Source organism: Pseudopipra pipra, chromosome 10, assembly GCF_036250125.1.
Source record: "Pseudopipra pipra isolate bDixPip1 chromosome 10, bDixPip1.hap1, whole genome shotgun sequence".
In the NCBI taxonomy this organism is placed as follows: domain Eukaryota; kingdom Metazoa; phylum Chordata; class Aves; order Passeriformes; family Pipridae; genus Pseudopipra; species Pseudopipra pipra.
In genome coordinates, this window is record NC_087558.1 from 4,699,618 (window position 1) to 4,727,385 (window position 27,768).

The following is a 27,768-nucleotide window of genomic DNA, read 5'->3' on the forward strand; positions in this document are numbered from 1 at the left end:
CTAAGTTGACCTGAATGACGGCCAAGCCAGGCCGTCCCCTGACAGGGAGTTGGGTTTCATGGTTGTGGAGGATAATTGTTAAGAAAAGAGACTTCAGCAGCATTTGCAGAGTGGGAAAAGCTCCTTACACCTGCTCAGGACATGCCATATGTAGTAGCCTCTTAACACGCTCTGAAATGATGGTCCTGTCCTTCCTGAAAGGGTTTGTGCTGATGAAAAATAAATGGAAAGTCATTCTTATAGTCCTTTCTTAAATGCTCATGGGCAAACAGTCTTTTAGAAGTGCTCAAAAACCTGCCCAAACTATCAGTAACACACAGTGTTGTGATTTAGTGTGAATGTGTCCCAGTTCTGTGAAAAAATAAGGCAGAAAGAAGAAGGGAAAAACACGTGATGTGACAACAGAAAAGCAGATCTTGGTATCCCCTGAAATTCCTGAACAGCTTGAAATTCCTTTGAGTAAATTTCAAATAATTTCTCCTTCTGAAAGCTTAGTGAACCAGTCAAAAATATACCTGTCCATCCAAACACAAGCATCCTGTTTTCCTGAATTATTTCATGCAAATTAGATTATCCAGCCCTTGCTCTTCTGCTCTGTGCCAAGAGCCACTTGAAATGCAAATGCTTACTTAGAAACATAAGGGAAAATCTTCTGACACACAGCAAACGTGATCCTGGGTGACAAGAGGTTGCCCATTTGGTAAATCACTATTATACAACTGACTGGATAAAGTAGATTTCCAGGAGATGGGTTTCTCACGTGCCACCAGGAAATGCTCCACCGTGCTGGGGTTAAGTCCCAGGAGCGATGGGGTGGGAGGATGCCAACACCTCTCGCCCTGAAAATGCCGTTGTACTGAGGAAGGAGAACAGAAGTGAAACAAAGCCTAGTGGAGCAGGTGGCAGGAAGAGCAGTCATTTCTCTCCTCCTCCCCCAAACCCATTATTTACAGTAAAGTAAAAACCCAAGTGTCCCTAAAAATACAAGTTCAGGCTTCCTGTGGTATCGTCTGACAGCAGCTTGTCTCCAGCTTTCCAAGCCCTATGAGCCCCTACTGCCTCCTCACTGCCTTCCTCCTCTCCCCCCTTTATTTTCAGTCTTCCCATTTTCCTCCCTTTCCCACAACCTGCTTTCCCTGTTTCATTTTTCACCACAGTCCTGGTAAGGACAGCGTGGTGTCCACCCAACACCAGGTATCCACCTGGTATCCATCCAAAAAGGAGGTTGGAGGATTGGGTCAAAGCCACTCACCCTCTGGTTTTGTCACAAGAGTGCACAGACAGGACTGAGGAGAGGATTTCTCCTTCCCCCATCCATACTTCTCTGATTATGGCATCTGGACACAAAATAAATTAAAGCTAAAAGCACCTAAAAGCATGGAGAATAAAACAGGCTAATTCAGAAAAGCAACAGTACATCTACATTAGTTACTGAGAAATGAATAAATGGCAATTCCAAGGCTGCAAAATTACTCCATTCTGTAGAAGAATTTATACACTTTCAAGAAAGGGCAAAAAAGGTGGGCTGAGAATATTTTCCATTTATGCAATTACTTTTCTAGGACCTGGCTGTGCTGCCATACCAGCAATAAGCAAATCCCCCTCTTGCCATATAGGCAAATACAGATTCACATGTCTCTGGTAACTCACTTTTTGCTGCAGTCCTAAGGCTGTCTTTTTGCACTCTTATGTTTTGTTTATTTAGGAAAAAAAAAGTTAAAAAAAGTTAAAAAAAGGTTAATCACTGCCATGTCTTAGGCCAGATCATTATTCACACATGGGTATCTGCCATGCACGGTCTCAATTTCCACATATTTTCTACACCAACAAACCTGACACAGCACTTCACACTGAAGACTGATTTCCAGCAAGAATTCCCATCATTCCATGATTTTTTAACATGTGGAGGAAGAACTCATGCCACCTTTCAACCTACTAACTTGCTTTCTCAGACTGGTTACAGGACAGAGTTCCTGCTGTCATGTCTAGGGCACACCTCTCCTGAAAGCTCTCACAGTGCTGCTCGGGGTAAGACTCCCAACAGGATCCAGCATGGAGACACCTAGGAGGCTCAGGGTTGTCATGTCACCTCTTCTAAGGTGGTAATGAGGGCAGTGAGCCTTCCAGAGGCAATTCCATGTTATTCATTCCCACTGATGTCTGCGCCATGGCATTCCCAGAGCAGTAGTTTTGCCTTCTGACAGGCTCAACCATCCCCCACCTGCCCCAAAACCAGTCAGACTTACCCCCACACTCAGGTACACGATTTTCAAGGCACAGCCCGGTTTTCTGGGTACAGATCACATTTGGGAATAGCTGTTGCTTACAAAAAACCCCCTCAGTGCTCACTTGCAAGCCCACTTCCCTCACACACGGTGCTACTACAGCACAAGTGCACCAAGTGCTGTGCCTTCCACGGGTGCCAGACCACACTTTGATACACTGACCATACACCTTCCTTACCTTCCAAAGCAAAATCCTCACTGCTTGGCTTGGACTAAAAAGACACTATGCCTTCACTATTTCACCCCAGCCTCCTGAGGAACAAGCCAAACTGGAGATTCGGCTCACGTGGGTGCATGCATGCGTGTGCTTGTGAGCTTTAATGCTATTAGCTAACTTCAAAGGCATCAAAGATAATTATTTTTTACCAACTTCATGGAAACAGGCAGCTGGGTGGCAAAGGATGCCGGACACAGCCTTTCACAAGGTTTATCTCCAACAGCTTTTAATCCTGTCGGCCCCTTTCTCCAGTCAATTATAGCAGCCTCTGTGTTGCCAGAAAAGTAATGGCAGTGAGAGACTATAGGTATAAGCAGACATAATAGAATCCTAATTTAATTAGGGAAGTACTCAATCAACCAAGAGACATAAATACAAAGAAAATCAGGTTTATTAGTTCTGGTGCTTGAAGAAATGCCCATTTCATTCCTGATTACTGGGGGAGGGATAAAACAAATCAGTAATTTTAACAGCACAGTCCTGGTTTGCTCTTTCAGAAAAAGTTAATTACAAAACCAACCAAAACTAAAGAGCTTCAAGAAACACGGTGCTCACGATGGGCAAGTAACTCAGCTCATATGGGGGGAGACGGGTTCTGGCTTAACTCTGGTTGCAAAATACAAATCACAGCTGGGCCAGCCTCATGGGAAAAAGTTTGTGACCCCAGTTCTCAGGTGAAATTTAGACTGGTCCTTCTCAGTGACTCCAACCAACTCGCTTTCCCCAGTGTAAGAAGAAATTCAGGATCACTGGGGTAACAACATACACCAACAGGCTTTGAGGGGGAGAAGGGGAAAGCACCAACACCCCAGGGCAGCATTGAGCCCACTAGGGCTAGAAAGCTCCATCTTTTGCCATCCCATCCTCATTTGGGGCTGGCAGGTTCAGAGCCTGCTTAGTGAAACAGCAGGTGTATGTAACATTTGTGCTTTAATGCCTGAGAGCTTAACAGTGCAAAGTGACTAACGAGGGGCTGGGGAACTATTTGGAGATTAACTAACTGATTTCACGTTATGAAAGGGCAGGCTGTAATTTTAGGATTAGAAATCTGCATTTTGGATGTCAATACCCTGCACTGAGAAAAGGGCCAGAAGCAGTGGCACGATGACGTTCTAATGCACTCGTGAGGAACCAAGAAGGCAAGCAGAGAATGAGCCATCCATGCCAAGAAACTCCAAAAAATTACAACAAATCCACTGCAAACACCACGTTCTGTGTTCTTTTGTAACAACAGGTGGGCTAACACACATCTCCGTGCTGACTCCCACTGCCTTCACTGGGATTATCCAGCTACAGCCACAAGATGTGAGCACCTACCCAGTAATGTGGCAGGGCCCACCCCACCATCAGATGGTGCTGCCCACCGGCTAACCATCCCCAATCTCTCCTGCAGCCTCCAGGGTACTCCTGACAGCACTGAGAAGTACTAAAAAAACCACAACCAGATGCCAGAAAGAGAAAAAAAACTATATACGGGAAGCCATGTGGTGAGACTGTCTGAGCATCCCATTCTGGCACCAATTTAGTGAGACCAAGACCACACAACCACACTGCTCTTCTTCCATCCCTGCCTTGGTTTAAACCAGTGGCATTTAAGCAGCCTCAAAGGACTGTGACCTTTCTGACATCCCAAGAAGTTCCAGTTTCACTGTGCCCTTTGGGTTTGTTCATCCAGGATAAGGAAGCACCCGTCACTACAACACCCTTCATGGGTGCATCTCCACCAGCTCAGCTCTCCAATAAAAACCAGTGGTTCCCCATTACTCCAGTAAAGCTGCAGGGGAACAGTGGGTCACTCTCAAGACTTACCATGCATATTATATATACACATATATTCATGTATGTACATATATATTTACTGTGAGGATGGTAAGGCACTGAAATGGGTTTCCCAGAGAAGCTGTGGCTGCCCCATCCCTGGAATTGTTCAAGGCAGGTTGGATGGAGCTCTGAGCAACCTGGTCTAGGGAAAGGTGTCCCTGCCCACAGCAGGGGATTGGACTGAGATGATCTTTAAGGTCCCTTCCAACCTAAACCATCCTGTGATTCTATGATATACACACACACAAATACATATATATACAATATATGCAAAGTGGTGAATCAGCACATCCCACCCTACCTGGTTTCCTATTACTGCTGTTGGCTCATCAGGATAACCCCCAGAGAAGTCAGGGATGAAGTTTGATAAAGCCATGACTATTTAAGCAGAAAAACAGTCCTCTTGCAGCCTGCAGTATCCAGGGCCCTGTCTGATGGTACATTAAACACAATATTTATCTTACCAGGCGCTCAGTGTTTTATGTTTTGAGATTTTTCAACTTCCAGTTAGAGGGAATTTTGGAGACTCAAAAAAGAAAAAAAAAAAATCACTGTAAGGTGAACATAATTTACCAACACGTTTTTCATTTAATTTGGTTCATTTTTCCTCTTTCCTTCCATTTTCATTCATTTTTTCCTCTTTCTCCAGTTTACATTACTTAAAATTTATAAAGTTTGAAACAAATAAAGCCAGACTGAAAATACACAGTCAGTCTTGAACGCTGCAGAGGTTAAAAATAGGCTTTAAACCAGCTAATGTCAGCATCAGCATGAAAAAAAGGACACCCTGACAGCTCTAATTATTACATTCTCTTGTTTTGCACTTCTGAAGAGCAGCAATTAAATCTCTGCTTGGGCTTATAAGGAAAAAGTAAAGTGCTCTGCACCTGCAAAACGGATTCTGTTCCATCAGAGGATTTCAGCTCCCCAAAGCACATTATCCAGGGCAGCCTGCAGAACAAAACCCATCCTCCCCTTTCCAGCGACCGAGGATTTTGCTGCCGGTTCACAGGGAAGAATACTAATAATGGCAACCCCTCCTCTTCTGCCCCCGCTGGATGGATTTATTTAAGAAAAAGCTCACCATTTCTGGACAAAACCGTTGCAGACTATGTATGTGTGCAATGCCTGAAACTGCCATATGGTGATAAGAGTAGTTTTATTCATAATCATTTTTATTGCAGGAGCCTCCGGGGACTTGAACTAGGTCACTTTCCCATCAAGGCTCACTACAAGCCGTTAAATAAGTGGTGCACAGAGAGCTCTTTAAGCATCCTGTATAAACGAGTCATTCTGTTCATTAAAAAAAGGAAAAGATAAACAAGCACCACAGTTTATGAAAACTATTTTCTGCTGCTCACAAATTCTTTGATGCTCAATAATCTGAGTTCAGTGTTCGCAGCTGTTGCCTCAGCAGCATGGAGGGTCTCTTGTTTATTCCAACTACCTGTCTTTGGGACATCTGCTGCTCTTAGAGAACTCTTGTTAAATCTGGCTGGGATGAGCCAGGAGGTTGGAAATCACCCTGACTCAGAGACAGAGGGGACTCACTAACAGCCATGCCAGTTGCAGCAGCTTCATTTCTTTAGGACATTCAGCTAAAAAGCATATCATTGCTTTCATGCTCCATTCCAGGCTGGAACCGAGCAAGGATGGCTTAAAAAAAACAAACAAAAAAACTCAAAACAACAGAAAAGAAATCACTCAAAAAATCCCAAGGAACTACATGTCACCTGGGTCAAGCTTCTCCATGGAAAACAAACGTTTTAATTTGGAGAGAAGTGTATTTTTATTTTCCTAATGCAAACCAGTTTTGAGCAAGAGCGTCTGGGCAGCCCCTCTCAGTGACGAAGGGAGGACTTGGTATGTGCAGGAAGGGCAGGCACCAGCTGGGACGCCAGGAGAAGAAAGGCACAGTGTTTCCATAAAGCCAGTGGAAAAAAAAAAATATAGCTGGGAACATTTTTCTGGTAGAAAACGTTCACTCATGGAAGTGAAGCACTGATAGCCAAGGAGAAAGCTGAGCTCGCTGAGCCAGCTCTCCCGCTCCCAGGGACACCTGCAAGTTGTCTTCTGCAGCAGCAGCTGAATGGGGACATAAATAAGGCTGCCTGGGCTCCATCCCCAAACCCAAGCGATCACTAACGCTTTCCAATTGATCTCAATGGATTTTGCATCAGCCATTGACCCAAGGATCTTGGATCTCCTCACAGAAGTAGACAAATCCCATCCATTCTGCATGGAGACAGACCGGCCTTTCCCACCCTAACTGAATTGCCACCCTGGGACCACGATTTAGATCCCACCTAACACAGTCAGCAGTCTGCTTAAAATATTTTCATAGGTTTTCCAGCCTGAGGAAAGGACTGAGCATGCCCCAAAGCTCAGGCAGCTTCTCCAGGTCAGCTGGCTGTTCTAATAAAAGACATTACCTCCTGGTTCAGCATGGCTACAATGAACACTACTTCCAAATGCTTTGCTGATTAAGTATACAAAAGGATTTAAATAAAAAAAGCTACATATACTTCAGACATTTTTAATTTACTCCTAATTCTATAGGTCTTGAAAACTTTTAATGCAACTTATCAGTCTGGGAAAAAAAAGAGTTATCCCTATTAAGCTCACTGTGCAATACATATCCCTCCTTGGCTCAGCTATCTATTTTTGTCCTTATAATGGAGCAAAACAACATGATAACGTCCTTGCAAGGTACTTCATCACAGTAATAATGTCACACGAGATAACTCAAGGGTGTGCTTCTGGTGTTTGTCTTTACCCTATAAGTCAGGAGTTTATCTGCTGGTTGCAAGGGCCAAGAATAAAAGAGCATATTTGAAGGTGTGCGTCATGCCCAGCCCTGCTCGCCGGACGCCTCACATTCCTCCTGTCACACAAACTGCCCTGCAGTTGCTGCTGGGCTGCAGCATGTGGTGGGACAGGCAGCAAACATCCGTGGCTGGCACGTCCCCCCAGAGCTCCCACTGCTTGGCAGGACCTGGGACCACCCCAGAGCATCAACAGGTCTCAGAAAGCTGAAGAGCATCACTGAACTCATGAAGCAACAGAAGAGTTTAACTCATGAAACTCAGGAAGCACAGATGAAAGAAACCCAACCCCACAAATGTAAGACCCAGCAGCTCTGCCCTGTCCTTGCACCAGGGCTCTGGCTTTTCCCACTACTTTTCTCTCCAGAGGGCTGTGTGCCTTCCAGCGTGCCATGAGCACTAACAGCCCCAGTGCAAATAGTAGTCACGATTTGTACCTTAGACTTTCTTAATACTGCTAATAAAAATCTAATACTTAGCTTTTTCTGGGTGCAAAACACCTGTTTTATTTTTTAAGCCTGATCCTTATCCTGACAGATTTCCTCCAACAGTCATGTAATACATTTCACACCTCACGGATGCATCACAAAAGCCTTACTGGCCCTGCGCAGTATCACTTATCAATTCCAGGTACATCGCTCTTGTGTCGACACAGGGATGAAGTTAAAGTGAGTCCTGAAAGATGTTCTTTTTTTGGCAGGTCTTAAGAGCCAGCTCAGCACATTCCCATCTCCTGCTTCGTCTAAAAATAATAAACCCTCTGAAGCAAGCAGTCAGGATGATCTGTGCTGAGTGCAGGCATGCGGTGTGCCCGGTCAGCTCTGCTGCTCCCCCCTTCAGCCCTGCCTGGGAAACACCAGTGACTTGAACCAGGGACAACGGCTGGCTAGAGCTGCCAGAAAAAGGTCATGGTGCTCAGTATGACATGGAGATCTTCGCTTGGCTTCCCAGTGATTGGCCACTGTTCAGAGGTAAAGGGAACATGCACCATGTCCCACGGTACTGATGGTGCAGAGACTGGATGTTTACCTGGCTGTCCGACTCACCCCCTCTCTGGGCTGGTGGTGGGGATGTCACCTGGTAACCCACCTCAGATGAGGGGGACAATCAGAAAGCAGCAGCCAAGACAAGACTTTCTCTGCTCAGCCAGTTCCTCACACTTCCTGCCTCCACAGACAAAACCAGCACTCTTATTTCTTTCTTTTCCAAACGTTCAAGTATATAGGTTGGAACTGACCTCCATCTGGTCCAACCCCCAGGCAAGGCAGGGCCACCATGGACCATAACCACCAAGGTGCCGGAGCCAACCCAGGGGAGGCAGTGGTGCTGCAGTGTAGAGAAGCTGGTGGACACTTATCAGCCACCACCTCCAACAGGTTGGCAGCACACCCCAGTAAGTAGCTGTAAATTCAGACTTCCAGCAAATCCAAGAGCTATCAAAGTTTAATGCTCTATTATTGGCACTACTGTATCTGAATTCCAGGAGATATTCTCTACGCTAGTAAACCTAATCTTCTACCTGCAACTTTTCAATTTGCTGCTGTGATGTAGGTGCATCCTGCTCTCTCCTTTGGTGTGATATAAGTGCACCCATCCCACTTATAGTCCCTGCTGCCCATCTATTTCTTGCAAATACAGAACTGAACAGACCCTGGGATTCTCCTATATCAGAGTGTGAGAACACAGTGGTTCACTAGAGTGATTTTTTCATTACAGTTGTTTGCTCCCTGACTCCTAAAGCCATTAGAGCAGATGCACAGCACTCATAAGAAAAAATGGCCTCAATCTTACAGGAGATTCTTATTTGAACCTTGATTCTGGCACCGATGCCATTCATTCCCAAGATATTAAGAAGAAAATAGATATTAAGGGATTAAGAAGGACATGAAAACACCACAGACAGGGCTTTAGTCCTTGCACACGGAATGGGCACCAGCAACACGCAGGATACATCACCAGGCCCTTCTGTGATGGCCACTTGTCCATCAGAGAAATCACTCAATCATCTCTTCATATCACTGCTGCCTTTTTGTTCTCAGAGCCCTCGTCTCTGGCTGCTCTCAAAGCAGGCAGGAAAAGCAGAGCTGACTGGGTAAAACGCTGTTTATTTAGGTGGCACAACTGAACCCTCACGCTATGCTGAGCTCAGCTGACCTGACACATCAAAGCCTCTGACTGCTTTCCAAGCGCTGACAGCAAGGACCCCGCCACAGCAATGCTGACAGCACTTGCAGAAGCACCACGATGTGCAACATCACTAACAAACCCACAGTTACAGATGAGAAGGGAAAGAAAACCACAAAAAATGATGCTTACCAAAGAGAAGGATGGTTTTGGCACAACAGGGGCACGACAACGCTGTGATGGTCTTCCCTGAGGTCACCATCAGTTCTGCCTGGCCCAAAAAGCAATCAGTTTGCCAGGAAAAGCAGGCGAGCAGGGTATGTAACAGCCAAGGCTTTTTGGGTGACATCTTACCTGGCCATGGCTGAACTCACCCACAGGTTGGGGTCAGAGCATGGGACTCACTGGGGTTTGCTGCTCATTGAGAGAAAAGGATCACGAGTCCTGCTGCTCCTACAGCAAACCCATACCCACCATGAATGCTCTCTTCAGAAAACAGCATGCCCTTGGACATTTGGGAGATGAAGGAGCAACAGAATTCAGTCATTCCTTCCAACAGAGGGAATGTGTTTTAAGCAAACAGCCAAGGAAGCAAAGAGGGGGATGAGGGGAGGGAAGCAAAGCAGTTGTCTCACAGAGTTAAGTCTTTAATTAAGAGGGTTGAGCAGAATGTTTCGAACACCACATGGGTATAATTTAGAGAGCAGTTTGTAAGATGAGTTTTCATCTTCAGCGTGGGCTTTCATGTATTAACAATAAATAGAATTTTCATATTATTTCCATGAACTCCAGCTTTCATAAAAATCCCAGCCTTTTTATAGTGGCACAGCCAAGGTTCATATCAAACCGTCTGTACAAAAGTCATTCTGTGAAGATCACAGCTAAATCCTGGGTATTCGGTCAGAAAAACAGTGTCTTTTAAAGCCACTCCGACAAAGGACTCTAATTTTATTACAGTAAGGAGCCTGTCACACAGGTATGGACACAGCAGGACCCGGCCTCATGACACACATAATGCCACAAACTCTGGAGGGCTCAGGGAGATCTCTGACCCCACTTGTTCCACTTCATTTGAAACCAGCACAAAGTTTTTCTATCCATATTTTAAAAGGTGTTCCCCAGATCTCCTCCAGCCAAATTCCCCATGCTCCCGGTGCAGTCATCTATCACCGGCTCATCCTCTCCCATGCTCTCCCTGCGGGGCCGCAGCGAGGCTGAACAACGTGGTCCCTAATAGAGTATTACATATTGTAATTAGTGCAACACCAGTAACCCAGATCAAGGTATTTTATCACAGCAACCCAACCTCTCCTTTACAGGATGCTTCCCTGAAGAGCACAAGGCTGTTCCTGTAACGAAGCGCATTCCCAAACAACAAACTGACACGCTTCCTAGGTTTTATAACCTGCTCCCATGGTGGGGCACATGCCATAAATTCAGGGGAACAAGAGCAGTCTCTGTTCCCTCCCAAGTAGACTCCTTAGCTTAGACCTGATCCTTCCATTTGCACAGCCAAAAAAGTGGGTCCACCACTGAGTCTTCTCCATGAGGGGTGTCATCTCTCCCAAATGCTACGAGAATGCAGCACCAACTCTCAGAGCTGCCAACAGCCCTGTGAAGGCTGTGAAGCTCCTCCTGAGCTGCAGGCACATCTGCAGGGACTAATGCCTGTGGAGCTCTCCCGCAGCAGAGGACCCGGGTCCCCCATGACCCTATATATTACACTAAGGACCCCTCCAGACCTTCACAAGGCTGAAAAGCCTATTCAGCAACTCCATGGGGAGTCAGAAGGACTGGCTAAAAAATGTGGTTTTGGCATCAATTACCCAAGAAATGTGAGTGAAGTGAGTAATGTCCCCATTGGGCTGATGGTATCAATGAGCCAAGGGAGGCACAGAAAGGTCAACACAAAGATCATACCAAAAAACACGTGGCACCGCAGAAACATTCAACTCTTCAGTCCTAGTCCTGTGCTTTGACCACATACATCTGCCCCTTTTCAAGCTGTAGCCCACTGGGCATTATCTGACTAATCCTGCAGCAACGAAACCCCAAAAGTTCCCTTTTCCACAAACAGAAGTTTCTCATCGTCACAGTTCAATGACTTAAACGGCAAAAAAAGTCACAAGGAGTCACTGTTGAAAGTCCTTTCAGAAAGATGCCCAGTTAATTACCAAACGACCACAGAGTCCGAAGTCATCCCAAATGCATCAACATGGCAAGAGATGAGTCATCTCAGGAAATGCCAGGAGCTCCTCTGTCACCAGCCACAAGGCAAGGCCAGTTTTTGCTCCAGACAGGAAGCAAAACACTAGATAATCTGAAATGGACCACATCAGTCATTGGACAGGAGGTAGTAGAACATTAAGATGGCCTGCAAAATCTGTTCCTATCCCTGAAAAAGAAGTGGAAATGTGTTTCAATGTGCTGTTGTGCAGGAGAAGCATCCTACTTCCTTCCTCATCACCGCTCCAGAGAGTGCACAAAGAATGCTCCTCCAAGAGTAAATTATTTAGGGAGTCATCACTGCAAGTTATTTCCGCTCATTTCCGAGGAACAATACAGCTCAACCTGGAATTTAAACCAGCAGCAGTGAAATGGTGCCCAGTTGACTCCACCTCCAGAAAACAAGCAAAGGATGGACAGAGAACACCATGAAACCACCACTAATAGAGGAGGATGCAGTGTACACCTGACGTGGGTTAAACACAGACACGCAGTCACAGGAGCTGTGGCACTCCATAAAAAACTGCTCCATCTTCACATCCTGTGAAGGAATGAAGGAATACACTTTCCTCCTAGAAGACAGCTGGGTTTTCTACTTTCACATGAATTACTCTAATCTTGTTGTGACAGTGCAGAGCAACCAGAGGATGCTGCGAGTTAAACGTCATCATTTGTCTGTAAGTTTTAAGAGGGAACGGGGCTGCCAAATCAGACCACTGCAAAGCAGGAATGTGACAGCTGTAACTAGGGCAATTTCAGTCAGAGAAAGATCTAAATAAAGAAAGAAATGGAAAAAAAAAAAAGAAAAAAACAGAGAAACTATACATTACAAGAGGGAAGGGAAGCGAGAAATGTAGGTACTACGTAAGACAAAAGTTGGCCATTTGCCTATTTAATGCCCTCCTCAAAACATTATCATGCTCCTCACATACCTGATGCACAATTGTTTAAGAGCAGCCTGGAAGAGACAGAAGAAAAGAAAGAAAATTGAGGTCCCAAGCTCAGCACCTGCTTGCCCAACTGCAGTCTTTTTAAAAGATGCAGAACTCCAGCTAAGACTTGGCCAAAGCCCTCAGCAGCGCTGATGGAAGCACACATATACCTTCCAATGTTTATTGAGATGGTTTCAAGTCTCAAGCACATGAACCCTGCACAGAAAAAGTCTGTGCTGTGCCATGACTGGTAGACAACAGTCTGATACCCTGACCCTGATTTGCTCTGAATTCTAGGGGAATCAAAGAGGTCCTGCAATTAAGGAAACACAGGAAAATTAGATCCACCTGAGCATTCTCCAAAACAAAGGCCAAGTGTCTCTGCTGCCACCAAACTCCCAATGGATTATAAAACATTAAGCCAGAGGGAAATAAAAAAATTTAAAAAATCTCAGAATTGTCAGTAAATTTAGATGCGCAGTCATTAAAAAAAGTTGCAATTCTTTTCAAGAAATATTTTCTCAATAAAGACTCTGCGAATTAAAACTAGATTCCAAATCCATCTAACTCCTTTATCCATCAGTCTTTCTCAGCATTAAATCCAGAATCCTGACTCAGGCAGTCACCAAGGCTGGCCCCCATTCACCAGAGGAAACAGCCCCATCACAGAGGACCCTCTTCTTCCAGGTACCCAGCTGAGTGTCCAAGAGGGACTCTCTGCTGCTTCCTAAGAAGAGTATTCAAGAGACTGCATTCCCTATAAATCCTTTCCAGTTTTATGTTCATCTCAGAGGCATCTACATTCAGGAGTTCTAGATGTAGAAAGATTCCATGCTCAGAATATTTTTTTCATTCCGAAAAAAGGAATCCAGCTTTAAAGTCAGAGAGCTCTTGGTGTACATGGATGGTCTGGAAGCAGAGCTGATGCCTGGTGGCCAATAAGCCAATGCTAAGGAGTGTATTTTTAAAACTTGCACTTCACCAGGTTTTGGCGACAATTATTTTTGCGTTTCTGCTCAAGACCAGCTCACCACAATGGTCTCCATCAGGACCTCCATTGTCCTGATCGGTCTATGATTTCCAGAGTCAAGATCTCTCATAACCAGCCACCAAATAAACACCATCATGCAGCAGAGCCTCCTCCCTGGGGATGGCTTGGGCAGCAGAGCTGATGCCTCCAGCCGCATATCCTGAATCCAGAGAGACTCCACGTTTGCCTTCCAGTAGCATCCACACTGGCCTAATGAAGACATATATCAAAGACAATTCCTGTCTGACCTCCTCATCTGCTGCACACACCAATCCCAGTTGTAGGACAGGCAGTGCCCATCAGGGTTGAACAGGAACAGCAGTTGAACATGACCTTGAGCTGTCTCTGGGCTCTGAGGCTGCACCCACGGGCACATTCCCAGTTACAGGCAGCAACAAAGCCTCCAACCCGCATTCCTACTCCTCCCCATGACCCAGTTCCACACTGCAGAACTAGATTATGGCTCCCATTGATCCACTTGGTTTTCCGCTTCAATTTTGCTGGTGAAGCAGTGAAAGAGGTCATCCCTCTCTGCCACTGCTGAGGCAGCTTCCTACCTACCAAAGAGCAGAGCTTATCTCCTTGGAGCTCCTTGCTAGTAACCAAGGGACAGACAGCAAAAATATCTTGGAACTGTTAAAAAAAGAAAGTGTGAAAAACAAGATGTGTTCCTGGATACACAGAGCACCTTCCCAATCTGTACTCACAGGGCTTAAAAAAAGGCTGCCAGTACATACTACAGACAGTATTTTATATTATCTTTACAGTGTAGTCCACAGCATCCATCACCAAGATGCTGCTGATGTGCTGAAGGACAGACATTTATTGTCAGCAGGGGATACCCATCACAGCTGAAGTTTCTGTAATTACTGTTTCTTAAGAGAAAGTGGAAGATTTATTGTTCGCATAATAGTCAATGAAGGTCTTTTCTGGTGTAGAATAGTGGTTTACTTACAGGCCTTCATCTGTGTGTCACATTGTATTATGCAAGATTAAATAATTTAATTTTTTCAAGCTGTGATTTTAGGTAATGTGTGGATTGTCCAGCAGTAATTATGAGGACAGAAGCTTCTTGTACTCTCTGCTGTGCCTCCCAAGGCAGCTGGTACAGGGGCACCAGCGGGGACTCTCTCTTCCTTCCCAGATAGTTTCTGGCTGTATTTCTTTAAGTCATGAAACCACAGGTAGAGAAGATTTATATTCTGTCATTGGATAAGGGTCTTCAGCTGAGATCAAAGCAGTTAGCTATAATTGCAGAGAAAAGGTTGCAAAACAAATCCTAATTTATCAGTAGGGATTTTTCACCCCCTAAAGTACATAGCATCTACAGCAAGCAGCAGAGATAAGAAGGCAGGAAAAAAAATCATCCATCATTAGAGAAGCTGCCCTCATTCACAGTTTTGCCACTAGCCACAAGAGAAACTCTAAACATGAGACAAAATCTCAGTGCTGTGTGTTATGACATGTCTCCCTTAAAAAATGTTTTTTAAATGAACACTGCATGCACAAATCCCACTACTGCAACATTTCTGCCTTCTCTCCATTTTCCTTCTCCCAGCTTCTTGATAAAGCCAAGACCAGATTGTTTAATTCCTGCAGAAACTTAAAGAGAAATCACAATTCCAGACAGCGGCAGAAAATGGCAAAGACCACGAGAGCCAATGACTCCAAACTGAAGACGGACAAAGACTAATGGGAAATAAAGAGCATCATTTATAAGTGAGAGAGATTAATCATCAGCAGGGATTGATGAACAGTGGAACCACTGATGCTTGAAGGGTTGACACCAAAATTAAAAGTTTGATCTGAGTAAGCTGCCCAAGCTGCAGTTGTGCCACACTGAATGAATTAACAGGTGGAGTCCATCATCTGCCAGCTGGTAACGTAGGTCCAACCACCTTGAAATCTGGGATTTCTCACCCAAAGAGAGACTGGAAGCTGAGGAGCATCCCCTCTCTGTTCTAAACCACACCACACTGTCCTGCTGCCCAGCACCAGGGAGGAGATGCAGACAGATCCATCTCTTGCAGACAGATACCACCCCATCACTTCAACCCTTCACCAAGTTTCAAGACTAATTTAAGTGTTACATAAACTTTTGGGACCAGGCTGACTTTCCACTTGTAGACATACTATGGGAGTTTGATCATCACTTCAGCAGTTCTTCAGTGCAGGAGAACAAAAGAATAAATAAAAAGAGAAAAGAGAAAGCACATCCATCGTACACTCAACCACCAGAAACGTGCAAGGCAAAAGGGAGGGAATAAAGGACAGTATTCTCTCCTCAGCCTAGCATTAAAAAGACAAGATACATTCCCAACTATAAGCCTCTATGAATGAAAAACTGGCAGAGTCAATAAAATGTGAAGTAAACCTAATTCATTTTTACTATATGACCTACTTTCAGCAGGTTTTGATTCACATGAGCAGCTAGAGCTTCAAGGTGGTGATTCGGCAAGGTCTGTTCATTAAAGTCATTCTTTTCTTTATGGCTTTCAGCTTCAAGGGATAAGAAAACACATTTCTGTCAGAGGCATTCGCCAAAAAGGTCCCCTCGGCACAAACGCTGCAGCAGCCAGGGAAAAAAAATGGATATGAATGTAAATGCTGCTTCAGAACTGAACGATGATGGAAGTGAAGAAAAACCTAATTGCTGGAGGTGATGCCTTCTCTCCACTGCCCTCAAACACCCGCTGGGTCCCACTTGGAGCCCTGCAGGGCAGGCAGGGATGCTCTGGGGGGGACCAGGGTGACAGTCCTCGCTCCTTGAGCATCCCCTTGTTGCAGCCATGACTCAGCCCCTGCCCTAGGAAGGAACAACAGCATTGGTGCCTGTTTGCTCTGACAGGCCAGAATGTGGCTCCGAGGTGCAGGACCAGGACCCCGGCCACACCACCCCGGCAGCAGCAAACCCCTTGGGGCTTCCCCACAGTGCTCTCTCCCACTCTCTCATACTTTGATAGTTGATACAGCCCTGACAGCTTAAAAATCACTTCCCTTCCTCCCCCGTCCCTAGAGGAAAAAAAAGGAATTTGAAATAATCTGCTGGCTCTGAGTTCTTCATCACATCCAACTAGTCCTGGAGCAGTAACTGGGACTGGATCTGAGATAAAATGCTGCAGAAAGTAATTTTCCATTTTGAGTGGAGCACCCTCTCCCTCTGTGCCGCATCCTCTCTCCCTGGCAACCCCTTCTGAGTGGTTTTCTTCTTCGTGGTACATCTGTACCTGTCTGTCCCTGACTCCATGCAGTCTCGTGGAAGAAATATATAATTTTATCTACTGACCATGAGAGGGCCAGTAAAATAAAGAGGAGCACAATTAACCTGGATCGGGCTCGTAGGCACCAAACACTCCCACAATACTCACCCAAGCAGCCACATTTGATTCCAAAAGAGCTGTTCATATGCTTGGGCTGAGCATGTAAATAACCACATTAGGACTTAACGTGGATGAGATTGAGCCAGTCATTGCTAAATAACCACAGAGGTGATCTCTCCTTACTGCCATACCAAGCAAGCTGGGTGCCTCATCTCTACATAGCCCAGATCTTGTAAACCTGTGGGGAGCTCAAGTTAACCAAAAGCAGTTGTTTGCTTTGTAAGCAGATACCTCATCCTGTTGAAAATAATAAGTGTTTTGACATTTCCCAGGCTAATCCTGACATCAGGATAGCTATTCCAGAATAGCATCCCTATTACCTGCACTGCCTGGGGCTGCCAGGGATCCCGTGGGGCCAGGAAGGATGGATGAACATAAGGATCTCTCCACTGCACTTTTCACTGGCTCTCAGTCCCAGCTTCAAGTACCTCCAACATTACACAGAACAGCAAGAAACAGTATTTTGACTAAGGCTGTGAACACTGTACCGGGACAACAAGGCTCTGCAGGCGAGGCTGGAGTGAGCCACCCCTTGCCAAAGTCACCGTAGCAGAGATCAGACAGACCCTTCAGAAGAATCTGCCAAAATAACAGTAATTAGAAAATAAATAGTTCATTTCTGTGCTCCTCTTGGGCCACTGGCTGACAGCTTTCCTCCAGCTGAAACCAGGGGCATCATCACCTTGGCAGGCGCTGCCACAAGCTGCTCCCACAAAGGGCACTCCACATTCCTCCAGGAGCAGCCACACTACACCTCGGACCAGGGCACAAAGGCAGGAAAAGGCATGTGGCTGAGAAAGTGGAGCCTTGAAGACCTCTCATTAAATGTCTCCGTGTGGAGTAAGGAGAGCTGACTGGAACAGCAGCAGCTCCCACTGCAGAGACACAGTAAAAACAAAGCAAAACCCCACAATGGGAACCCAAGCTCAAAAATCCTGCATGTTCCCCAGACAGGTATTATGTTATACACACATTTTACAGTGAAGGGAATGGGGGGGGAAAGGAATTTAATTTTTTCTACAGGGAAACCATCATCTGAATATTTTGGCTCAGAAGAGTTTCCTTCCCTCATCACCAAAGCAAAGGATCTGTGAGAAATGTCCTTCCTCCAAAAAGGGGGAAAACAATTTCTGGCTTGAGCCTAGAGAATGAAGCAACGAACCCTCTAAAGCTCAACTGAATAAAATGCCATGAGAGCTTTTAGGCAGAGCTGAGCCTGACCTTAAGCCTGGCCTGGCTAACCCTGGCCTTCTCGTGAGAGAGATTAAATAAAAAATCATGCCCTGTGCCTTGGTGTTCTGACAGACACAAAAACCCTCCTGGCATCAGCCCTGGCTTGCCATCAGTCAGTACATTTGAGACTTAACTTACTTCTGTTCACCTTGAAGCAACACATGCAGCTATACAAATAAGTATTTTCCATATTTTGAATGTAATTGGGGGATTATTAAAAAGTAAGTTGCTCTCAGCCTCCTAGGAGACATGAAAAGGTCACGGAGCAGGCTGCAGAATATTTTCCCAGCCTTCCTCAGAAATATTTAAACTTACATGATTTCTCTATTTTAAGGTCTTCTCCGAGACTTTCCCCAAAAGTTCCAAAAATAATAAAATAAAATGAAAGCGCTCCACAAAAAGAGGACACATAAGGACACCAAGTGTGGGCAGGAAAATAGATTTCGGTACTTCTATGAACTCTGGCAGCAGAGACACGGGCAGATGGGAGCAGCAGCGAGGGAGCTCAGCTCAGCATATCATGTACCCAGCGGGAGGGTGCCCAGGAGTGCCACCCAGCAGCGGGCACCTCGCTCCAGCGCCACAATTCCCATTCCTCGATCTCGCCGGAGCAGAGGGCAGGCTCCCTGCGGAGGCAGGGGCTGGGCTGGGCACTGCCCGCGGGCAGAGCCGCAGTGCCCGCGCCGCGGGTGGGAGACACCGGGCTGGAAACCAGAGCGGAGGAGGGATGAGGGGATGGGGAAAGCAGGGCAGCCCTCCGGCCTCGCTGCCTCCCTGGCTCCCGGGAAGCTGCCAAGCCTGCCAGCAGAGATGCTGCAGTATTGCGTTCGCTTGGCTCCGCACGCGTCGGGAGCAGAGCTGCCGGTGAGTCACAGCTCTGCACCACTCGGCCCTGCTCCCCTCCCCTTCCAACTGGCTTGAGTATTATATGTATTATTATTCCTCTCTCCTTTCTTTGTTTTTTTCCCCCCTCCTCCTTTTTTGACTCACTGGCTGTTTCACTGCTAGCCAAAATACCTCCTGCTCAAGGGAGGGAGCTGTGGAGAGCGAAGGATGATGGGGAGCCTGCCAGCCCCAGCCCCAGCCAGCCCCCACGGCCTTCTCCAGTGGAGAAGCATGTGGGTTGTGGACTTTTATTTTCCACTCATTCAATCACAGAAACTCCTTGAAGGAGATCTGCTGGTTCACATAAAGCTGTAATAACAAAGCAAGTTTTCAATGTTTGATTCACGACACTGACTTGGGCTCTAAAAGCTTCTAATTTTTCTGTGAGCTCCTGGCTAATGGGATATGTCTCCAATATTGCCAGTGGGTTCTTTTCTGCACAGCCTCAAGTAACCTCTGGCACAGCCTGAGGACATTCTTCTTCTCTCCTTTCACCTTAAAAAAAATAAAATAAAATCTACAATAATTAATATTGAACTGAGTTTATAAAGCCAGGAAGACTAAGTGCCCCCACTGCAGCACTCCTGCTGATACCTACAGGAATGCTGGATACACCAATGTGCCAGGGTTTGAAAGGGCAAAGGAGTGTAAAATCATCTATGTTCAGTGTTCACCTGTGATCCACCATGTCTCAAGTTATGGAAAGAGCCCATGAGTGGTACCAAAGGTTAAGTGATTAGTGAGAATGCACCATAAAAAGGAGTATTTGAAGCTACTTGAGGAGATGCCACACCTCTTTGAGCAGCCAAGAGAAGCAGCCTAAGCAGGCACATACAAAGCCTTTAGGTCTTACTCCCAGCAGGAAGGCAGCATCTAAAGTTAGCTGGGTAATTCAGTCTTGTCTCCCCATCTCAGCTGCTGGCAGAGGGGTTGATGAGTTACCTTCAGAAAAAGAGATCTGTGCCATTCCAACAGCTTATAGAGGCCACACAAAGATGCTACCAGCAGAGCAGAGTCAGGCCAGGCTCTGCAGAAAGAGGTTTGCTGCTCTGACTGGCAGCTATGGTTTCCATGGTTAAGCTTTCATTCAGAAGACAAAGCTACCCATATGCAAAGTGAAGTAAATCAGTTTAAACAGGGAACCCTGTAGCATTACACAGTCACTCTCCTCTTTAGAAAAAACATTGCTCTTCACAGATGCCTTCTACTTGTTGAGATCTAAGGTGTGTCTGCATCCTCTGTAAGAGACCACAGCCTGCGCCAGGCCCTCGGAATGCACAGATTGTGTGTGACGCCACCAGGAACCATCCTGGGTCCAGGTAATCTGTGTCCACAGCTGCCCTCTCACTCAGCTCCCTTTTATCCATTCTTCAAAGTCTCCCCTGATGCTGCTAAACGTGATCTCGTTCCTGTGCCAAGCCAATCAAATACAATTCACTGCCATCAACTCTGCACTCACGAAGGCTTTCTCCTCTGCTGCGGAAGACAGACCAGCATCTCTGTAGGACCTCAAGTCCTGCAGGGACCACAGCCAAATCTGCAGCTACCGAAAGAACTCCTCCTTTGCACTCTTTTCACCAGCAAAGGCTCTTTAGATGATGGAGGAACTGTAAAGCTCATTCCCTGCAGCAAACAGCCTTCTCTGCACTGAATGTTGAACTGAAGATGTGCTGAGACTCATCTATTTTTTTCTGCAGCAGTTTTCCCTCAGTCCTGATCCCAAAGCCAGTTTCTCCTTCCTTGAGGACTCAAGGTCAGTGAGACCTTGGGAGAGGCAGAGGGTAACTGCTATAGGATGGTTTGTGTACACACAGGGCACATATCTCAGGCGAAAGGAGTGATCAGGAAACTTCCATAACTGAGTTGTGCTTACCCACACATACCCCACAACCCTCATACCTCAACCTCTTTGCTAAATCCAGTGTTTCCTGCTTCAGTTGCACCTCTGCTTTTCACTCTGGATGAATCCTTTTCTTTCACAGCATCCTCTGCACTTCCATTCCTTTTGCTAAACTCAGTAGTATATCTTGTGGTAGCCTTTAATGGTGAGCATCAATAAAACAGATCAGCCTTCCAAGTCTTTTGTTTTCCAGTCAAATATATATCTGCTTTCTCCCTCTCAGTACTATTTTCCTCTAAGCACTGGCTCAACTGAGGGACTTCTGCATCACTGCTTCTGGGCTGACATCATTTAGATGGATGCTGTGGGGCCAGTCACCCCCAAGAGCTGCCTCACTCCTCCATCATTTGGAAGTGCTCATCTATTACAAACATTTCCCTTCACATTTTCCTTCACCACTCTAACAAAATATTAACACCCCTATCAGACACATTATATTTGCTACACATTTCTAGGTACCTCTGTTCCAAACAGTTTTATTAGAAGCCTTTGTACCCATTAAGGCCTGAAAGAATGAATGCCAGTGGCCTTTTGTAGGTTAATCCACGAGAGATCAAAAGAGTGCAAGACATTCTGTCTATTCAAATTACTCATTTTACAGTATAATAGTATGAATATTAATATTGTCCATTGAAAAAGTGTGTTAATTAGGATGCTGGCAGTTTTCTGGACCACTGCCACCCAAAGTAATCACTCGAGGGTACGTGACTATTCAAGCTGAGGTCCCAAATCACCGTTAATGACAGTGGCACACTCAGCTCAAGAGCCAAATAACCAAAACAATTAACAAGGGAACAACCTACAGAGGGTTAATGTTATTTATTTCTCCTCTACTAATTTCAGTTATTCCCCTCCCTAGTAAAACAGTATTTAACCAGACCACAAATAATTTGCATAGCACACACGTGACAACTGCTGGGAGGTTTTTCGGCAAACGGAACAAATGCCTCATTAATAACTAAGCACCAAGAAATGCTGAAAGAATTTTGTACCAGACCATCGAAAACCATAGCAGTTTATTCTTCTGATGCTTGCCTTGGATTAAACACTACACTCCTTTGATAAGACTGGTTTGGACAGATGAGAAAATGGAGAAGGCAAGGTCCACATGGATACAAGAAGGACACCAACTTGGGAGGTTCGTCATAGTTCAGACATGACTTTTTTATGCAGGTAAAGGGTCCACAAGCTCAGGGAGAGGCCTGGTCTCTGGTACATTAATAGCACACAGATGATCTTTAGCAGATATGATATTCCCCCCTTTCCAGTTTCCGTGTCTATTTTTATCCTGCAGCATGGGTGTGCAACCTTCACTGTAGTCTGCTGATCTCAAGGCTAATCTTAATTTTCTGCCAGCAAAATGAAAGGTCAGTTCCTGACCAGACACCAGGAAGGTCTCCCAGATGCCTGGGTATTTACAGACCTGACAATCCTGATGTCAGCAAGCATCTTGCCACAGAGGAAGCAAGCAGATCTGCAACCCTGGATACCACTGACCCCAAGACACCACCACTGTTCCCCAAAACGCTTGAGATTTGCAAACACACTTTTTTCCACTAAGGAAATAACCCCCAAAATTTTGGAAATTTTTGCAAAAATAAGATTTTCACCAAGGGGCCTGATTTGAATGAAAAACCAATAGATTTTGTTTGGCTGGGCTGTTTTCTCCAAGGTGGAAGAAAAGCCCATTAGCTCGCTTGGACCTCGCTCGTTCTGCTTCAGGGGAGGTATTTTCCTTTGGGATCGCTCTAAGTTGGAAACACGAATCCAGGTTTCCCACCTGTGAACCACTGCCATGGTTATAAAGGGCCAAAGTCCTTCTACTCCTCAAAGATTTTGTAGCCAAAACCTATTTTCACGAACTGGGGTTTCTCAGCATGGTGGGACTGACAAAATTTAGTGCCACGCTCTTCAGCATCTCAAGATATGCTAATTTTGGCTCATACCCATCAGTCAAGAGATCCAGTTTCTCCTGCAGGACCTCCAGCAAAGCCTCCCAGCCCCATTTATGAAAGCAGAGACTTGAAAACATCTGGCAAGGACACGAGTATTTCATTTTCAGAAGTTCTCACCGCCCTGACCAGCAACATAAGTCAACAAAAGCCTGAGGTCCACCAGCGTATCTGTAGGTCAGGTCCCGTTTTGCCTCAATGTAAACTAAGGCAAATTAAAGCAGACTCCTGCAAGCACAGATGACCAGAGCCTCTGGTTTTTGCATTCCCACCTGACCTATGGGGCTGCAGAGGTCTCGAGACTTTGCATGTGCACGTACACACCCAGGCTTGGGGTGAGAGAGAGGTTCAAATACAAAGAATTTCTGGCTGCTAAAGACCATTAGTTGGAAGCAGCTGCAGAAACCTTTGATAATTCCCCAGGTTACTGAGCACTGTGCTGCTTAAATCTCTCCCTGGCCAGAGCTATTGCTTGTCACCCACCAAAAGCTAATCCTCTTTTTTCTGATTTTGTCTCTATCTTCTATTTTCCCCCTCTCCATACGAGTGCAAAGAACCTTTAATCTTAATTTCAGATGTACTTTTCATGATGTTGCAGATGTGTTATCTGCCACTGACAGTATTTGCCACCTATTTCTCCTTAAAGGACACTGCTTGACCTTGTAACAGCTTCCATGCCTCCAGCTTTAGAGGCTGAGCCTTTCTATTTGAATGGATCACAAGTAATCACTTTTCTGTATCCATTATTAGCAGTGAACCAGCTACCCAGAGAGCTTCTGCTTTGTTGGTTTTTTTTTTTTCCCCCTCCGAATGCAGCATTTTTCCCAGGCAGAGACATATTATGGCAATTCAGACACTGACAACTGTGTAAATCACACCCAGGCAAAAGTTATTGATGACCTCATTCCAGTAAAGCATGAGATGATCAGGCTGCCCCATGGTATTTTGATCATCTGAGAACCCTGAAATTGAAAGTTGCAGGCTCCATTTTGCTTGGAAACCTAACAAAAGGCATTAAGTGTGACAAAAGGCACTTAGAACATCTCTTAAATTATCTCATTTCACACCAGCAGTAACAAATACTCGTTTTCCTCTATTAATACACTCTCCTTGCCCATAACTGTTCTCATTTTTCTAATTTTGAATTAAAATGCTTTCAAGTTATTGATCCCCTCTGCTAGAATCCTTTGGTTCTGTTTTTATTAGTTCTTGTACACGGCCTAATTTGAATGATATGAACAGTGCATCCAACACAACCACCTTTCTAGCAGACCTGTCTCCCAGGAGTCAACGTGATTAATCTCTCCTGTGCAAGACAAGTCACGTTCCACAGCCCCAACTCCTCCACACTGCTGGCGTGCTTAGATTGGTACTCTCACATCTTTTATTAAATTATGTAATTAGCTTGTTTCTTCTCAAGTGCCTTCCCAAACAGGTTGTAAACGGTCACCAACGAGGGAACAAGAAAACCCAATGCTCACAAGTGTATGCTGGAGCTTTCAAGAGCACTTGCTCTTGCCCGTCATTGGATTTCTCCCCGTGCCAACTCATCTGTGGGCTCACACAGCCCAAGAGATATTCCCTAGTATCGGAATAGTGCTGAAGGCAGTAATTAGCAGAGGCTAAGGCACAGACTGCTGTAGCTATGCCAGGAGCTGCAACCCCTCCCAAGGGATGTGGGGTGCCCTTGCAGCTGGCTGGAGCTTCTTGGACCCTTACTGGCGGGCACACCCCACTGCCAGGGGCTCAGCCAGCTGAGGGATGGGCCTCACATACTGCCCTGGCACCAGCCTCTTCCCTCACTGTATTTAAATCCAACTGGCGATACGCAGAGTCCTCCCTAAACACCACCCCAGGCACCTTATCACAGGTTTAGGGCTCTTTTTGGAAGAAAGACAGGAGATTCGGAGAAAGGCTCATGGATTAACCCAAAATTGTGCTCTCACTGTCAGCCCTTTGGCTAATCCACATCACTTGCTACATGCCCTCAGTGGCTGCTGGCATCTGGCTGCTCCGCATGCAAGCAGCATCTCCTGCAGCACAGCATGGGAAAGGCACCAATCTTCCTTGGCCATGCCAAGCTTCAGCCAATATGGGCAGATTAAAAAAAAAACAAACAAACACCAAAAACAAACCAAATCCCCAAGTTAGTCACAAGGGAGAAAAAGGCTGTAAGATGGAGGTGGTGCTGTAGTGCTTAACCTGGATAAACAAACGCATAGTGCACAAACAAACTCTGCACAAAGCTAAATGCCAGTGATTCACAGAGCCCAAGTCAATCGTGGCCAAAGCCCCATGAACAGCTTGAGAATAAACTTCTCCCTGCCCCTGTGTCCTTCCTGAAGCAAAAAGCTGTAACCTGGCTCTCCCATGCCTGGATAGTCCAGCACAGCAGCACATGTGCGAGTCCATTTGCTGTCCAAGGAGTCACATGGCAGCCAGCATGAAGGAACAATCTGCCCCATCCACGCTGGCTTTCAAAGGTTGGATAGTGACAGACCTCAAATCCAGCTGTTCCTGTGGGGAATTAACCCCACGGGCAGTGTCATTTCTGGGGAATGGGCATGCTCTGGACCCACCGACCAGCTGAATGACATCTCTGCAGTGCCCACCACTCCCCTAACCCACCAACTCTGTGTGGATGCTGAAGACTGAGGACCACAAACTACACCACGACTGCCATGGCTCTTCTATCCCAACAGATGCTGGGTTTTGCCAGTTAAAAAACCATCATACTGGAGGAGGTTTTAGTAGGTGTTTGAGGGCCCAGCTCACTGTTTGGCTGCTACAGGACTTCCAGCTGATGCCGAGTGTTTTCTGTGTGACCAGGAGGACTCACTCACTGGACGATGCCCTTCGGTGCCACGGATCAAGACTTTTCTGCATTTTGGGCAGCTTCATGACTACAGCAAACAATGTTTTTTTAAGTCCAAAAATGTAATCTGATGTTGCGTTTCAGAAGCCTGTTCCTCTAACACAAGATTTCCATTTTCTTTGGCAAACCACCCCTTGTGTTAGCCCTATTGGCATTCAGATACACAATTCACAATTCATCTGGAACAGGCTATTTACAGAAATTCTGCTGAACTGGCTGTCTTTCCATTAGTTATGTAGAGAAGAAAAGGTTTGGCCTCGATCCTTGACCTGCTGAATTAAAGTGTGAAAGAGAAAATCTCTGAAGCCCAGGAACGCAAAGGCATTTCCACTGGTGCTGCCCACTGCGGCTACAGCCATAACTGCTCTAAAAAAACCGAGAGACTAATGGCAACTCCAGCGAAATTTGCAATTTTTCCTAAGCCCCGATCGCTGCTTACATGTGAATTTTTATCTCTGTAAAACATAAAGATGCAGGGAGTTCACCAGCAGAGATTTCCATCCCATCCCAATCTTGGGGCGACGACCAGCCCCCAGGGTTGCTTGTCCAGATGGAGGAACCACCCTGAAGTTCACACACCAACAGTTTTTTCAAGGAAAGCACAATGACAACCTTTGAGGAATGAATCACACCTTTTAACTAATAAGGACATATCCACAAGTTAATTTTTTTTTTAAGTACAGCTGGTTTACCATACAATCCTGATCTCATTTGCTCTAGATACCATGCAGGCAAACACAAAATACATTTCTCCACACTGACCCTGTTAATAAGCATTTCTCAAGAGAGCAGAAGAACTGTAAGGAGCTAACACCCGTTTTTTATTTGTTTATTACATGCTAGACTTATTGAAACAACATCCCACCCAGCACTAACTGGGAAAAAAATAATTACATCAAGCTAAGGCCACACCCCCTGAAAGGAGATGAGAAGGGAGCGTGGTGCATCGCCCGTTCCCTGGAGCCCAGGTGAAGCATCACCTCCAGCATGAGAAGCATGTCATACTAACAGGTCTTGCCCAGACAAGGTTATCCTGCCTCTCCATCATTAGAGCCCATGGAGAGCTAACAAAGACAGCACAGCTTCCAGACCAGTCTTGTGGGCAGCTTTGTAAAATTAACTGTGGGCACCTGATACCCAATTCTGTCCTTCACACAACTCTCTCCCCCTCCAGCGCTACCATTTTTAAACACGATGGGGTGGATTACATCCCTGTCCCTTTCTGCCCCTGCACATCCAGGTAATTTAATGTATCATTTGCCATCAGGTTCAGTGGGTTAAAAAAAAAAAAGATGTGCAGAAGGCTATTCCTTTTGAAAACTCACTGCCATGGATCACAAGCACCCCTGTAAATATTAGAAACCAGAGCAGAGCAGCACCCCTTCCACCCCAGGGTGCTCCTCCTGTTCATGCTGCTGAGACCCTTGGTGAAACCCCCAACCACACAACTGAAGTAGCCCAACAACCCAGGAAGTTCCTACAGGTCCCAAGTCCAACCACCACACTAAAGCAGAGATTCACACCAAGAGAAAACCCACCAGCTCCAATCTAGCACTTAAATTTCTCATCTTCATGCTAACAAAGGCTCAGGTTCCCCCACATCCCTCTCCAGCTGATTGCAGTCCTGTCTGCAGCCCAGACACCTTCCCAGTCACCTATGTGTGAGCCAAGGGAGATGGGCTGAGGAAGAGCACAGCATGGTGGGGATGTGGGGATGGACTTGGACTCCTAGCCACACACTTCCACGTGCACATTCCAAAACAAGAATTTAGAGACCTAAAACACACACAAAAAATTTAAAAGACTTAAACAAAACAGAACAAAAAAAAATTTACACCAATCTGCCATTCTTATGCAAGGAGAGGAAAAAAAATCCCACAACATTTGGAAGCAGGCTGTGTTTGCTTGGCACTTTCCATCTTTAGGTAATTAGTGTAAAGGGCTTCCCAGGTAAACCTAAGAATAAGCTGCAGATTTCAAGAGAAACACAATTCTCTGCAGTGAGCCTTCAAAGCATAACCAGAAGTTGCACAGCTCCAACTGGCTCCCCGTAGGCATCGCTTGCCTTCAAGTCTTCAGGGTC

General features: G+C 45.8%; 1 protein-coding gene and 1 long non-coding RNA gene across 7 annotated transcripts in view; one reads left to right on the top strand and one right to left on the bottom strand.

Annotated features, from left to right (window-relative positions):
• Positions 1–27,768, bottom strand: part of TNIK (TRAF2 and NCK interacting kinase) — a 153,345-nt gene that overhangs the window by 89,067 nt on the left and 36,510 nt on the right. The window lies entirely within an intron of this gene.
• Positions 18,600–19,488, top strand: LOC135419465 (uncharacterized). Its single transcript, XR_010433004.1, has 2 exons — positions 18,600–18,937; positions 19,082–19,488. It is a non-coding gene; the product is annotated as an uncharacterized LOC135419465 (long non-coding RNA).